Source organism: Phyllostomus discolor, chromosome 10 (assembly GCF_004126475.2).
Source record: "Phyllostomus discolor isolate MPI-MPIP mPhyDis1 chromosome 10, mPhyDis1.pri.v3, whole genome shotgun sequence".
Taxonomy (NCBI): Eukaryota; Metazoa; Chordata; class Mammalia; order Chiroptera; family Phyllostomidae; genus Phyllostomus; species Phyllostomus discolor.
In genome coordinates, this window is record NC_040912.2 from 7,388,511 (window position 1) to 7,402,935 (window position 14,425).

Consider the following 14,425-nt stretch of genomic DNA (forward strand, 5'->3'; position numbering starts at 1 on the left):
GGCAGGAGGGACGGTCCTGAGGTGTGTGACTGTGGGACCTGGTCCTTTTTCACCTTCCAGCACTGGTTACACCTGTGCTGTCCAATGTGGTGGCCACAAGCCACAGGTACCGTTTTACTTGAAAATACGGCTGGTCTGAAAGAAATTAAATACATAACAAATAGAGAACGTAAAATGTCCCATTTAAATTTGTATAACGCTATATACAAAATAGTAATGCTTTTAATATAATGGGTCAAATATAGTTTTAACTTAAATAGCTTAAAATTCATTTCACCTGCTCTTTTCCTTATTTCCTGTGGCTACTAGAAAATTCGAAATAGCACATGCACCTCACATCCTAAGCCCACGGGAAAGAGCAGGGTCAGAGTGTTTCTCGCATCCTGCTTCGACCTTCCCCGCGGACAGACGTCCTGGCTGAACTGCAGCAGCTCCTTCGGTGAAGAGAGAGAACGACTCAGACCACAAAACCCCGTCTCCCCATGAGCAGAGAGAAAGGCGCCGGCGGCATGCAAAAGCCAAGAGGCAGCATCTCTGCGCAGCCTCCTGTAGGGGGATGACCCTCAGACGCACCGAGAAGCTACCAGCTGGGTTTCCCTACAGGAAAACCAATCCAGAAAACTCCTGTTCTAAGCATTTAGGTTTGGTATAGAAATAAGTGTCCTGACTTCAAACAGGTTACCATGGGAAGGACTAGAACTTAGAAGTATCCAGCCCCTCAGGAAAGGGAAGGAGCACATGAAGTCCGTGTTACCAGGCAGGGCCCTCTGTGCACATCACCCCGTGAACTCCTCACAACAGCCTGGGACTTCGCTTTTTAAAAAAGAAAAAAATAGCGGTGGGAAGGTTTTTCACTCCAAAATCCTCAAGTTTCTCTAAAGTCTTCTATTTTGCTTCTACACCAAGAAGCAAAGGATCCTTGCCCTTTCTTTCTATTTTGCATAACACCCCTTTACGTGCAGAATAGATTCGCAGGTCCCGTTTGCTGTAATACCACCTACAGTATAGTCAGAGGAAAAGAACATAATGTCCCTGGGTATTTTTTGGCCAAGAAACGCTTCCCCACTTTTTCTTTTTTCCATACGTGGTGTGTCTTTAACTTCCAGTGTGTATTCCCCACGAACAGCCCCCCTTTCAGACCAGCCGCACTTGGAGCATTCCAGAACACACCTGGCTCGTGGCCGCCTCCTCGGACAGCACGTGTCTAACCAGGTCCGAAATCTTCCGCCCACAACAACGCCCCCTGAGGGGTACGGGACACCCCTCCCTGCCCAAAACCATTCAGAACAACATGGTAACAAAGGCAAGGCTTTTGAAAACACGAAAAACTTCATTGCACTTTTCCTTGTGCTGGGCCAGATGATTTTACTTAGTGACTGGCGTCTCAGGTAAACATCCAGTTAGGTTATAAGTGAAATCTTGCTTCAGCGTATGCGCATTTTCGTGCTGGAAAACAACCCTCCTGCAGCCTGCCGCTCGCTGGCGCGCGTTCTGCTCTCTCGGCGAGGCGGCCCCGTTATTAAAGACAGCTGTGTCCACTGTTTATGAACAGTGTGGATGCCGAAAACCTAATAACAAAACCAAGAAGTCCCAGGAGTCCCCTCCTCTCCTTCTCTTGAACTGGAAGCTGAAAAGACACACATTTCCCACCAGCGTCAGGAGCGATCTCTGCTGTCATCTATCTACCAACCGCACTCACCCCCACGGCTTGGTGAGCCCGCACGGCCCTGCAGCGAACATGCGCAGGTACCATACAGGCCTGTTTGGTCAGATTAAAGAATGAAAAAACAAATTTAGACCTGTATATCAATACAGATGTGGGAAGAGTGATTTTTTGCACATTTTGAAATTAAAAAGTAATTTGTCGGTTATTACATTTTAGTCCTTAACATAGGACTGAAGTGTAGTCCTTTGTCATGAGTAACTGCTTTAATTTCTTGATGTCTGACATCAAGAAATTTATATTTAATTAGACCGAAAACAAAACAGGTTCCTTTCCCCCCCACCACTGAGGGGAATGTCTTTTTATTCGTTATGAATGCAGCTGTTTTTTCTTTTGTTTAACTCCAGCAGCATTCAGGTTTAAGAAGACCTTGCACGGGACGTTTGGAACATAACACTGGCAGCTGGGGTCACCTGGCCTGACTCTGCGGTGAGTGTCCCAGAGAACAGGGAGAGGCCCTGGGGCCGAAGAGCCGCGTGTAGGATTGGGTGACAGAGGCATCTGACTTGGGGTAGGACGTGGGGCTCCGACTTGGGGTAGCACCCCGGGTTGTTTCTACATTTTCCGGCGCTCCTTGCGCAGAAGGTTGGTCCAGACCCCGGAGGCCTGTCCCCTTTCCAAACAGGAAAGGCGGCTCAAGACTCAGGCAGGCTCTTCCGAACCACAGCTCGAGGACTTGGGTGGGTGGACGGGGTGATTCACTGGGGTGACTCAGCATGGGCTCAGGGATGGGCCCTAGAAGGCGAGGTCGGATGCACTTGGAGACAACAGTCCTCTCCCGTGTCTGGGGTGCCATAGCCCCCCAGTCTTTGGGAGGACGGAGGCTCCCTGGGATCTTAACACGTTGGTTGCTGCTTCCGCGCACAAGTGGTATCATTTAAAATTCCACTCCAAGGAAATGGTGGTAATTGAAGCCATTCATGGGACCACAAAAGCGCTGCCACCCTCCCAATTGAGCATTTGAATGACATTTAAAAGGTGCCAAAATGTGTAATCAATTCATTCAAAAGATATTTCCTGAATATCCAGTGTGTACAGCACTCTGGGATGGTTATTTCAGGAGAAACCAAGATAGCGATGAAAATGAATTATGCTATTTTATTGAGATGCGCTAGCAGGCACAGACACTGGTGGGAATCCAAGAGGGACAGCTTAGGGAGGACCGGAAATGACCCAGAAAGGAAAATGGAAGCTGGAGGAAAGAAGACAGGGTGGAGGTGCGGGGGGTGGGGTGGGGGGGACACCAAGAGAGGAGCAGGCCCACAGATACCAATTAAAAAAAAAAAAGGTCTCATCCAACAACGATGCTGTATACCTGAAACTCATACAAAATAATATTGAATGTAGCCCTGGCTGGTGTAGCTCAGTGGATTGAGCTCGGGCTGCGAACCAAAGTGTCGTAGGTTTGATTCCCAGTCAAGCTACATGCCTGGGTTGCAGGCCACGGCCCCCAGCAACCACACATCGATGTTTTTTTTTCTTCTCTCTCTCTCTCTCTCCCTCCCTTCCCTCTCTAAAAATAAATAAATAAAAATCTTAAAAAAGAAAACATTTAAAAATAAATAATAATATTGAATGTAAACTGTAACTGAAAAGTATGATTTAAAAATAAAATAATAAATAGAAACTTCAAAAAAATTCTCTGGATAATAATGGAGAAAAAGACCAAAAATTCTGTAAATATTCTAAAGGTCTGTGACATTAATATTTTATTCCATTTTGCTGGCAAAATAAAATGTTTCTTTCTTTTTTTTTAAAGATTTTACTTAGAGGAAAGGGGAGGAAGAAAAAGAGGGAGAAAAACATCAATGCAAGAAGAGAAAATCAGCTGGTTGCCTATCTCACACGCCCGGACCAGGGACTGAACCCGCAAACCCAGCAAGTCCCCTTACCGGGAATCGACCAATGACCTTTTGCTTTATGACACCCAACCAACTGAGCCACACGGGTCAGGGCCAGGATGATTCTTTTCACTCTCATTAACGCACGCTTCCTTTCTCTTCCTGCCACGCCCGCAGGACACGTTCTTGCACGTGTTATCCCGTGAGGCTGTGCGAAGCCAGGGCTCACCTAGCCCCTACCCCATCCTCTTCACACAGGTACTCCGAAGTCTTCTCAACAGTTTTTTTAACGCTTTGCTTTGGATTCTCTTCCTCCACAGACCTATCTTAAATCCTTCAAGTCACCACGTTCACCGAAAGAAAAGAGTAGAAGACTGAGACAAAGACCCCAGTAAGAAGGTACAAAGTTCTAGGTCACATCACTTATCGTCAAGAACATACATGCTTACATCAAGAAGGGTGAACACTGGCCATCTAGGCAAGTATCTTCTGACTTTTACATGCGAGACACCGTACTCAAGGTGTGAGGCACCGTGGTCCCGTGCACAAGAAACTTAAACTCTGGAACAAAGGAGAGGGGGATGGAGGGGTGGAGCTAGTGGGAGCCCAGAGAGCCCAGGCCTGGGGGGCAGCCCGAAGCCGCCTCCCTCTGAGCCGGGAGAGCACGGGCAGGCCGGGGCGAGGCCGAGAGCTGGAGGCCGCAGGGCCGCCACGGGGAAGGGACGAGGCACCGCACAGAGTCAAAGAACAACGTCATTTTCCTATGGGGGCGGGCACTGAAAGCGCTACCTCGAAATGAAGGAGTCAGAGATGGAAAGAGGAGCGTAAACAAAGAAAAGTCTTGGACTAATTAAACTTAGGAGCTGACAAGGTCGACTCACTTTTCTCTTTGCTAATGTATTTGGATGGAGATTTGAGGAGAAAAGTTTGGAAGAAGACACAGGATTTCGGCACACTCGGCCATCATCCAACATGCAATATACACATTAAGGTCAAAGTGCACACACAGCGGTGTTTTCCATGTTTTTGAAAACATACCTTCACATAACTAGCAAAAGATGTATATCCTTTGCCCACTCATAAACGTCAATAGAACTTTAACTGCTCAATAGAAAAATGAGAAATGAAAGCACAATTTACAGAAGAAACACAACTGACTAAAAAAGTATGAAAGATGTTTAGTTTCAGAAGCCAAATGCCAGTGAAAACAAGATTGTCAAATGGAAAACCAGTTTCGAGGCAGGAAGAAATACACACATATGTGCCTGCTGGCTGGAGTGCAAATTAGGAGGGCAGCACCTGTATGCGGTATTGGAGCCATACAGACACACACACACACCTGTTTTAGGTACTGGAGCAATACAGACACTCCACACACCTGTATGAGGTATTGGGGCAATACACACACACACACACACACACCCCTATATGAGCTATTGGAGCAATACAGACACACACTCCTCTCTTAAAAATGTCTATAGCCTTGACCCACTCATTATCCTTTTATGAGTTTAACTTAAGTAAATAATCAGAGAAAGAGGTGAAGATTAATTTTCAAAGATGTTTGTTGTATCATTTATAATAGCTAAAACTGAAAACAGTATTAATTTTTAATACCAGAAAAATGAATAAATTACAGTATACTGAAATTGTGTGACTATCGTGTGACTATGAAAATTATTTTTCAATGACTTTCTAATGAAATGGAGGTATGTTCACACTACAATATTAAATGAAAATAACCAGGATGCAGAACCACATATAGAATGTGGTTCTATCTAGTCATATCACTACATGGACATAGGAAGAAAAAAAGGTTGAAAGAAAATATATCAAGTTATATCAATAGTAGTTATCTTTGAGTTGCAGAATTATTTTTATTTTTCAATATATCTGAACATTTTATAATTGTCATATATCTTATAGTTGGCACACATCATATATTATCTTATACTGGGCCAACAAAAAAAATTTGCACATGATTTGATTTGGGTCTTCTTCTTAATAAACACACCCAAGCCAACAGAACATTATTGTCTGGACAGAAAAAGAGAAACCCCCTTCTTTGAGTGCTCACTGCCTGATATATAGTGTCTAACACACAGGAGAAAACGCCCAGGCACTGTCAAATTAATAAGTGACCACTGTCTGTAGACACAAGTGATGGATAGAAGGAGTAATGAATATAACTAGTTGGAAAATTCTTCAGTGTTTAGTAAAGTCAATATCTTTCCTGGGATTTTCAGGAGATGCAAGGGGTTCATAGTGTGACAGACAGCCTTTAAGAGAATAAAGAAAGGGGGAAAAAAATAAAAGGAATGATTTCCACAAGAATACAAGGGGATCAGAGTTAATCAACTGAGCTCATTTTTCTACCGACTCTCAATATCTATTCTAAACTTCACTCAAATTTGTAAATGCATCTGCTTCTCTGACAAATAGGAAAAAGCAACGGCTCAGAAGCAATTACACAATTGCCCCTTCATGCTGCCAGGAGGGTGAATTTATGTCACGGAACCATGGGAACTCGGGTCTAGGTGCCTCCCAACCCCTGCACAGGTATAACCCCCAAGGAGGGCTACCCAAAACTGACGCTTCAACGTCGTCCATGACCGTTACAAGGAGGAGACGGCCCCATCAGACAACCACGCGTTCCCGGCTGTGTTTGGAAGCGGAGGCAGTGAGCATGGCTCTGTCCCAGCAACCGTCGCGTTGTCTGTGTGTGTGTTCGTAACGTCTTGGCACGCAGATGCGTTGCCTCCGTCCTCCAACTGATGTGAGGGTAACAGATATGTCTTCTTCGTCCCCTCTGGCATCACGGTGACAGCTTCCTAGGCTAAATGCCCAGGGCGGAAATCTGGTATGAGTTTAGACTTGCTGAGACTTGTGAACTTCAAAAAGAGGAAGTGTAACTCACATTTCGATTGTGTTAATATCTCTGACACCAAAACTGGGGTTCTTTGTGGATGTTCCTGTCACATCACTATCACTTCTCCCCCAAATGTCTGGCTGCCCTTCACTCCATGGATTCAAATGGCACTGCCCACTTTCAAACGTCTACGAACACTCATATGCAATATCCCAAAATGGCACAGGTTGGGGGGGGGGACGGTAGATGAGAGCGAAATGACATATGGCTTTTACGCCAGCAGTCCAGGATTTCAGCTCTCATTAGCTCTTTGACCTGAAGCAAGTCATTAAACTTCTGGGAATCTCAGTTTCTTCAAAAACAACAACAAACAAAAACAGAACAAAACAAAACACCCCAAAAAACAGGGCTAATGCCTCTAGGTTGCAGAACCATTTTGAAAATTAACATTAAAGCCCCACGTGTAGCTGGCACAGGGCGTACGCTCAGGACAAGCAGCCGCTGTTATTAGCGACGGCCCTGCAAATGAGCCGCTCGCCACTCTCTTTTCAGACAGCGTGTTTCCCCGTAAACGCCCAAATGCCGTACAAGACGTTTCCTCTCCAGCCCTTCCCTGTCGGACTCACTTACAAGATGGAGGCTCCCCGTGTAGAGAAATAACTTTACAAGATCATTCAGCCATACATCATATAAAGAAGTAAGCGTAACAAACCTCAGAAACCACACAAAAATAAAAACATATATGGGGATTAAAATTCTGGATTTGGCCTGAAAACATATGAGGCAGGGATGAAATAGAATTCAAAATATGTAACAGTCACCCCCAATCCTTTAAACATCCAAAAAATTAAGCCTCCCGTTGATTTCAGAAACTTGCTGATGGTAGTCAATCAGGAAGGTGGAGAACTCGATCAGGAAGGTGGAGAACCTGATCAGGAAGGTGGAGAACCCGATCAGGAAGGTGGAGAACCCGATCAGGAACACGGAGAACCCGATCAGGAACACGGAGAACTTGATCAGGAACACGGAGAACTCGACGAGGCTCGTGAACCCCTTCAAACGTGCCTTGGGCCGTCACCTCGCACATTCTAAACTAGCATACCATGAAGGCTGCCCAGTCCCAGGTCAGTCTTGACAGCGAAAACCCCACCTTAAACCCGGCCCCTCGAAACCTCCCACATAACCCAGCGTTGGCCTTTTCCTTCCGAGACTCAGTTTTAAGCCTCTGTCAAGGTAACTATCAATGACCACAATGAGCAATAAACTCTTCTTTGCCTTCTGCTCTGGCCATTTGGGTGGTGTTTTCAAGAAGCAACCATCCAGCACCCCCTACAAAGAGCTGGACTCACTCTAAAGGGGATGGCATCACAGCCGACCTTCCCAGGGAAGCCTGGGCGGACAGATCGTGGTGGCACGGATTCATCTAACATGAAACACCAAGTGCTCTGGCAACTTTTCTAAGCAAGTTGGAGGCTGCTCCTAGCAGTCAAAGTACTCTCCAGCCCTTAAAGAAAAGCCTTGCCTCTCCCCTGTTGACTGTCCCAAACCAAGACCTTCTTGTCCTCAGGGGAACGGAACGTCCATAGTGCCAACACTGAGGCAACAATACCAGCGTTTCAGCCTTGTTCGGAAAACAACTGAGCGTTTGGGGCCCACATTGCTTCAGCTGCCCGCACTGAGCTAATTCACTCGATAATTGCTCAATTCTCCAATTTATTGCCCAGACGTAGCCAAATTTCTCCCCGTGGACAGGGAAGATCCAGTGATAGCCCATAAAGAGGATGTGCCAAACGGCACACGTTACAAGTGAGGCAGAGGCCGTGAGAGGGCTCGGCGTGGGACGTCCCCCGTCCGAGGAACCGCGGCGTGGCTGGGAGTATGGAACGGGAACTGGCACCGTGGGGCCACAGAAATGCCGGGCTGGCCCACCGCTTCCTGTCAAAGGGGAGTGCAACCTGAAGCCACACACTGGAACAGGACGAGGTCGGACGGGTCTGCCTCTGGACTCAGGGCAAGGTCAGCTCAGAGCGGGGAGAGCTCTGCTCCCTTTCCAAAGCTCGGGCACAGCGACAGCGAGCAGCCCCGATCCTCGGTGAGGGCTTCCTGCCGCCGCATCTTCCTGCCGCCACGCGCCGTGGCGAGCTCTGAGGCTTGGAGAACACTTGTCGAACGAGACATCCCCAGGGAAGCCATCCACATTCCATTCAAAGCAATTTATAACAAGTACTGCGCGGCTGATCATAAATCCACCCTCCTTTCTGAGCTCATCGACCGGGATATGCATCCCTCTGCTCCCTGCTGAATTGATAAGGACTAACTGTGCGGGGGCGTGGCTCGGGGGGAGTCAAGTAGCAGAGCAAGAGAGAGGCAGTGGGGGGAGGGAGGGAAACCGAGCGGTTACTATGAACACCCTCTTATGCCCCGGGCACTGAAGATTCACCTTCGCCCTTTTACCCAAATGAAGTTCAATAAAATTTCACAGACAAAACTATTATAAATCACGTTAAATAGTTGGAAACTAAAGTATGGTTGCTCCAATGGGTTTAGCAAGGACTTGATCTAGTCTGGGAGTCAGAACAAGCTTCCCCAAAGAAGGGAGGTTTGGGCTTCCGTGGGCAGGATGAGTTACGGGGGACCAGAGACGGAAGGAGGCAAGAAGAAAGGCAGCCCAGGTAAAGGCCATGAGATGTGAGGCCAGTGCTCCTCAAACTGTATCTGACAATGAATCCTCCGGGTAGCTTGTTAAACTGCAGATTGCAATGTAGTGGGTCTGGGGTAGGGCCCAGGAGTCTGCATTTCTAACAAGCCTTGGGGTGAGGCTGATGATGGTGCTGGTCTGGTCCACACTTCGTGTCTCAAGGATCCCAGGATCTGCTCAAGAGGCCAGAGCGAGGGAGGGTTTCCAAGGAGGCCAAAGAGCTTGGCAGGGGGCAGAGGAATTGGCTGCAGAGGAAGGGGACCCAGGAGGATCTCCATTTTCTTCGCTCTTGCCAAGGAGCTGCCCTAGGAGTTATTCTTCCCTGGGAGACAGCCCTTCGCCATCTCTCTGGCCTCGGGGAGAGCAAAGGTGTTTATGGACCTCGGGGCTTCTCGGGCTTCTCGGAGCCAGTAAAGTGCAGCTCCTCCATCACAGGCAGCCCATTAACAGCCCATGTTTATTAGCAAAGCTCCTTTGAACTTAATACCCCTTTGTCAGCAAAAGTAATTGATCTTGGCCAGTCCATTTGGCGGCTCTCACCGACCCAGGACTTGCCACTCTCTTAAGCGTGTCGGACTTCTCTGAGGGCCTCCCTCCCTTCGGCAGGCCCCTTCCCGGGACGCGGAGCCCAGAGGTTTCCTAGAAGAGTTTGGTGAAAGAGACACCTCTCAACAACACCACGGTCTGGGGGCTCAGAAGCCCGGAAGACGTCAGGTTTTACAGAAATGTCCGTGTCAACTGCCACCATCCTGTCCCCTGAGACTCTGACTGACAAAGGCCTGAGGGGCTGTGTGCTGTCTGGTTGGGCAGGGAAGGACAGTTCACACTGAACGTGGGCCCTACCCAGCCCTCGGGATACCTGGTAAACTCTCCTGTCCGCCTGCCTTGGGAAAGAGTCCTTGCTTTCCAGCTTAAAAGGAGCACAGGACGTACTCAGACTGAACACGCACCGTGGGGAGCACACTCCACTGTGGCCCAGACAACGGGAACTGGAGGAGCTCAGGTTCCCACCCCCACCCCATGGCCACGCCCCCTGCCCCCAGCCCAGGTTCTATACTAGGACTGGGGCGGGGCGGGGGGGCGCGGGGGGGGGGGGGGGGAGGAGCCACTCCCTTGGCTCTCTCACTCACACAATGAGTAAATGGGGGCGATACAGTTTTACCAGTCACAGTAAAGTGTTTTTTACGTGAGTCCGGATGATGTTCACACTTAAAAATGAGTGAGATTTTTAACTGTGAAACCCTCTCCAGGTATCTCCCTCCCAGCGTGGGCATGTTTTCAGCCATCTGGAATGCCTACAGACTGTCCCAACCTAAACTGGGGACGGAAAATCACGGGCCCGGCCTGTGCTTCCTCATCCAAGGGATCCAGCTCAGTGGGATGCAGTGTCGTCCTAGTCACCGGCCTCTGTCACCATGACGACACAAACACAGGGAGAGTGGAACTAAGGGGGTCGGGTGTGAGATGCAAGCCACCTGCCGTATGCTGTGTTTATGGGAGGGTCGGGGGACAGCTGGAGGAGTAGGCAGGCGACTCCTTCGTCAGAGACGGTGATATACACGAGGGATGCTTCGCGCTTGCACGACTCCAGAGGGGGCGCTCCACGGTGGAGTGGGGTCTAATGAAAGCGGAGTGTCTATCGAACAAGACCCACTCTTCCCCAGCAAGAAGGGGCAAGTCAACCTTAAAGGGCAGAGCGTCACAGTTTGGGAGAGAAGACCGTCACTGTTGTGGTTTTGAGGGCACTGTGTCACACAAGTCGGGAAGACGGAACCGGGGGAAGAAAGGGTTCCGGGCAGGCGGCGGCGGGAGGGAGAGACTGGAGGCCTGAGCAGGAGTGATGCGTTTCCTCGGAGACAGACCCAGACACGGAAACCCAGAACCCTGATTCGAAAAAATATATGCGCCCCCATGTTCACTGCAGCGTTATTCACGATAGTCCAGGTATGCAAGCAGCCCCAGTGCCCCTCAGCAGATGAGCGGGAAAAAGCGCTGCGGTCCATTCACACAACGGAATGCCACTCGGCCGTACAAAAAGAAGGAAATCTTGTCATCCTCTTGTGACAGCATGGATGGCCCTGGAGAGCACTACACCCAGTGAAATAAGCCAGTTAGGGGAAGACAAGTACATATGGTTTCACTTGTCTGTGGAATCTGAAAGACAAAATAAACTCACACACAAAACGGAAGCAGACTCATCGATACAGGGAACAGACTGTGGTTGCCAGAGGGAGGGCGTCCGGGGGACTGGGGGAAGGAGGTGAAGGGACCCAGGAGCACAGACTGAGGGTTGCACACCAGTCCTGGGATGTGCGGCCCAGTGCAGGGAACGTGGTCAGTGATGTTGTAATGACCGCGTGTGGTGCCAGGTGGGCGCTGGAAAGATCTGGGGGGGCACTCTATAAATGTATGACCATCTAACCACTATGCTGTATACCCGAAACTAATACAGAATCATATTGAGTGTAAGCTGCAATTTACAAGTGTGTTTAAAAAATAAAACCATTTAAAAAACAGAAAAATGAATGGGCTTTGTAAAGAGCCGGTGGACCAGTGTTCCGAAGGTGCGTGCATGAATACGCACATGCACATGAGTGTGTACACACACATATTCAGAGCCCTGATAATGTGAATGCTCGTGTGTGTATGCCCACCTACATGTGCACACTCGGAGCTGCGGTCGGTGACGGGTGCTGCCCCGCCCTCCCTCTTTACCCCCTCCCCCTCCCCTCCCCCTCCCCCTCCCCCTCCCCGTGGAGGGCAGGCACCTGTGTTTCTTCCTCTTGCTGCTGGGAGCCAGCGGCCACCTCAGCGGCAGGCTGGGAATGGTGCCCAGCCAACCCCCGCCCCAGAGCAGACAGGAGTTGGTGTAACCGGGTCGCACCTCTCACCCCTCACCCCTCGGGCGGGAGGTTCTCAGGCCTGAGTCTCACGCCAGCTTCCAGAATTTGTCTGGCAGGAGTGAGCTCTGGTCACGCACAGTGACACAGTCCTAGGTGGCTGCCTCCCTGCCTTGTCCCCGCTCCACACTCCTCAGCCACAGTCTCCTCCATCTCCCACAAAACTACAGACATGCAAACACACATCTCAGGGTCCGTTGCAGGGGAACCCCCACGCAGACTTGTAAATGTGTGTGTTCGTGTTATATTTATAGGCTTGTTTACGTAGGTTTGTGTGTGTGTGTGCATACACACAGTCACAGATACAGATGTACACCCATACAAACAGGCGTCACACAAACACCATGCACGCCGAAAGGCGTGAATGTGTTCCTGTCTCTCTAAACAGAGCGTTGTTGTTTTTCTTCTCATCAAAGCACAGCGGATTTTTCTATCGTCTCCTGTTGTCACAGGGGAACCTGCAGCCCAGGCCCCGCCCAGGAACCTCCTAGGTGAAGCGCCGGGCCTGGCACTGGGCTGTCCGAAGCCCTGTCCAGCTCAACCCTCTCGCGCAGCGCTCAGCGAGGCGGCTCCGCGCCCCACCCCCCACCCACCTCTCGCTCAGGAGATTCCGAGGCTACTCCGGCCCCACCCGTCCAATCCCGGGCCCCGCAGAGCCAGGCCAGGCCATGCACCTGCCCTGTGAGCTTCTAAAACAGACCTCTGCACAGTGACCCCTCCCAAGGCGGGCCATTTGCTGCTGAGACATCTTTTGGGGGGAGGGATACTACATCAATAGATGGTAAAATGAAAGAATATTGAAAAGCAGGTTATTTTAGTGACAAACTGCCAAAAAAAGAAAGCTTACACCTCAAATTCCTGTATTCCCGAAGACCAGACCCACCCTGCGGGCCCTCCCCGTTCCCGAGCTCACCCACACACGACCTGCCTCCAAGCCGGAGCTCCACCCCCTCCCCCACTCCCCCTGTAAAGGCAAAGACAGGTGTTGGGAACACAGTCAAAGCCACGAGCTGCCCCTGAGGTGCTGAGGGCGGCTACGTGGAGAACCAGAAAGAACACAGCATCAGGAATATAAATGCATAAGGAATTAGATGCAGGGATATAGAAAATCAGATAGAATATAGGTCTGGAGAGAACTCACCAAGCAGGAAAGCTCGGGCAACAAATTGCTTTGGATTTTTATTTCCTCAGCCAAAAAATGAAAGCAGGACTTCCAGGGCCCTGACCTTGGCCCTCAGGCGGGTTTTGTGCGACACGCATTGTGTTTGGAAACACACGCAATCTGAAAACCTCGAATGCACTGGAGTTTGTGACCCCAGCTCATATAAGCTCTGAAGTCATTTCTGGTCCCGCCATTGGGTGACAGGGTGTGACTGTCACTGCAAAACCTACAGGACCTTCTGTCCCCCTTTCTGCCGCTAAACCGCCTCCCCAAGGAGGCGCTCCTGCCCGGCCTCGGCCACACCTTTCCGGGACAGACGGTTCATTCAGGTGCAGTTTTAACGTTTCCTACTTAGCTGTGCCTTGTTCTTCCTCCATCCCCCCGAAAGAATGGGAGGCACAAAAAAAGTTACCAGAAAACCAGACGACGACCAGTATATAAACGACATTATAAAGCTATAACGTGGAGCAATGAGCAATATCTAATGGCCAATAGAAATTATTTACATAAAATATAACACAAAGCTATTAAACCGTAATGAACGAGAGAGGAAATGCATGAAAGTTGAGGCTGAATATGCAAAATCACGTTCATCTTCAGTAGTAAATCACCTCCGTGTTTTTATATACTATTACAATCTGGGATATACTATACACCTCATATTACATATGTTGTATGTATCCACTCCTTCTCAGTCTCCCTCCCCCCTTCTGTCCCTCCCCCTCCCCCCACAATACCCCTTCACCCTGGGTCATGTTTCCCTGACGCTCGGCTCTCTGGGCTGTGTGCCGTAGGAAGGGGAAGGCTTTGGAAAAGACATGTAGAGAAATGACAAATGATATGATTTATGACAGTCCACATATGATTCTACTTTGGCGAAATTATGATGCTAGAGTTTCCCATTATTTTTTAATATTCTGAGATGCACGCTGCATGTTCTTTATTACAAAAGACTAAACGCTTTAAAAATATATGGTGTAAATAACTTGGAACGGCTGCTTAAGACTGGGTTCCCCGTCATCACCATGACCACCATCATCACCTATGTTTTATTCCAAATTCAAAATACATACGTAGCAAAGATCCCCTCAATATCGTAACATAAGCCGAGTCCCTGCTCCATTGTTAAGCACTCGGAAGGTGACCCTGGTGCACGAATTCTACGCCAGCAATGCGTGGAGAGGCAGTCTGTGGCTCTGTCCCACTAATCCCTCCTCTGCCCCGGATCCACA

The 14,425-nt window shown here is 49.2% G+C and overlaps 1 protein-coding gene across 3 annotated transcripts in view; it reads right to left on the reverse strand.

Moving 5' to 3' along the window:
- BMPER (BMP binding endothelial regulator) overlaps positions 1-14,425 on the reverse strand; it is a 214,006-nt gene that overhangs the window by 136,688 nt on the left and 62,893 nt on the right. The window lies entirely within an intron of this gene.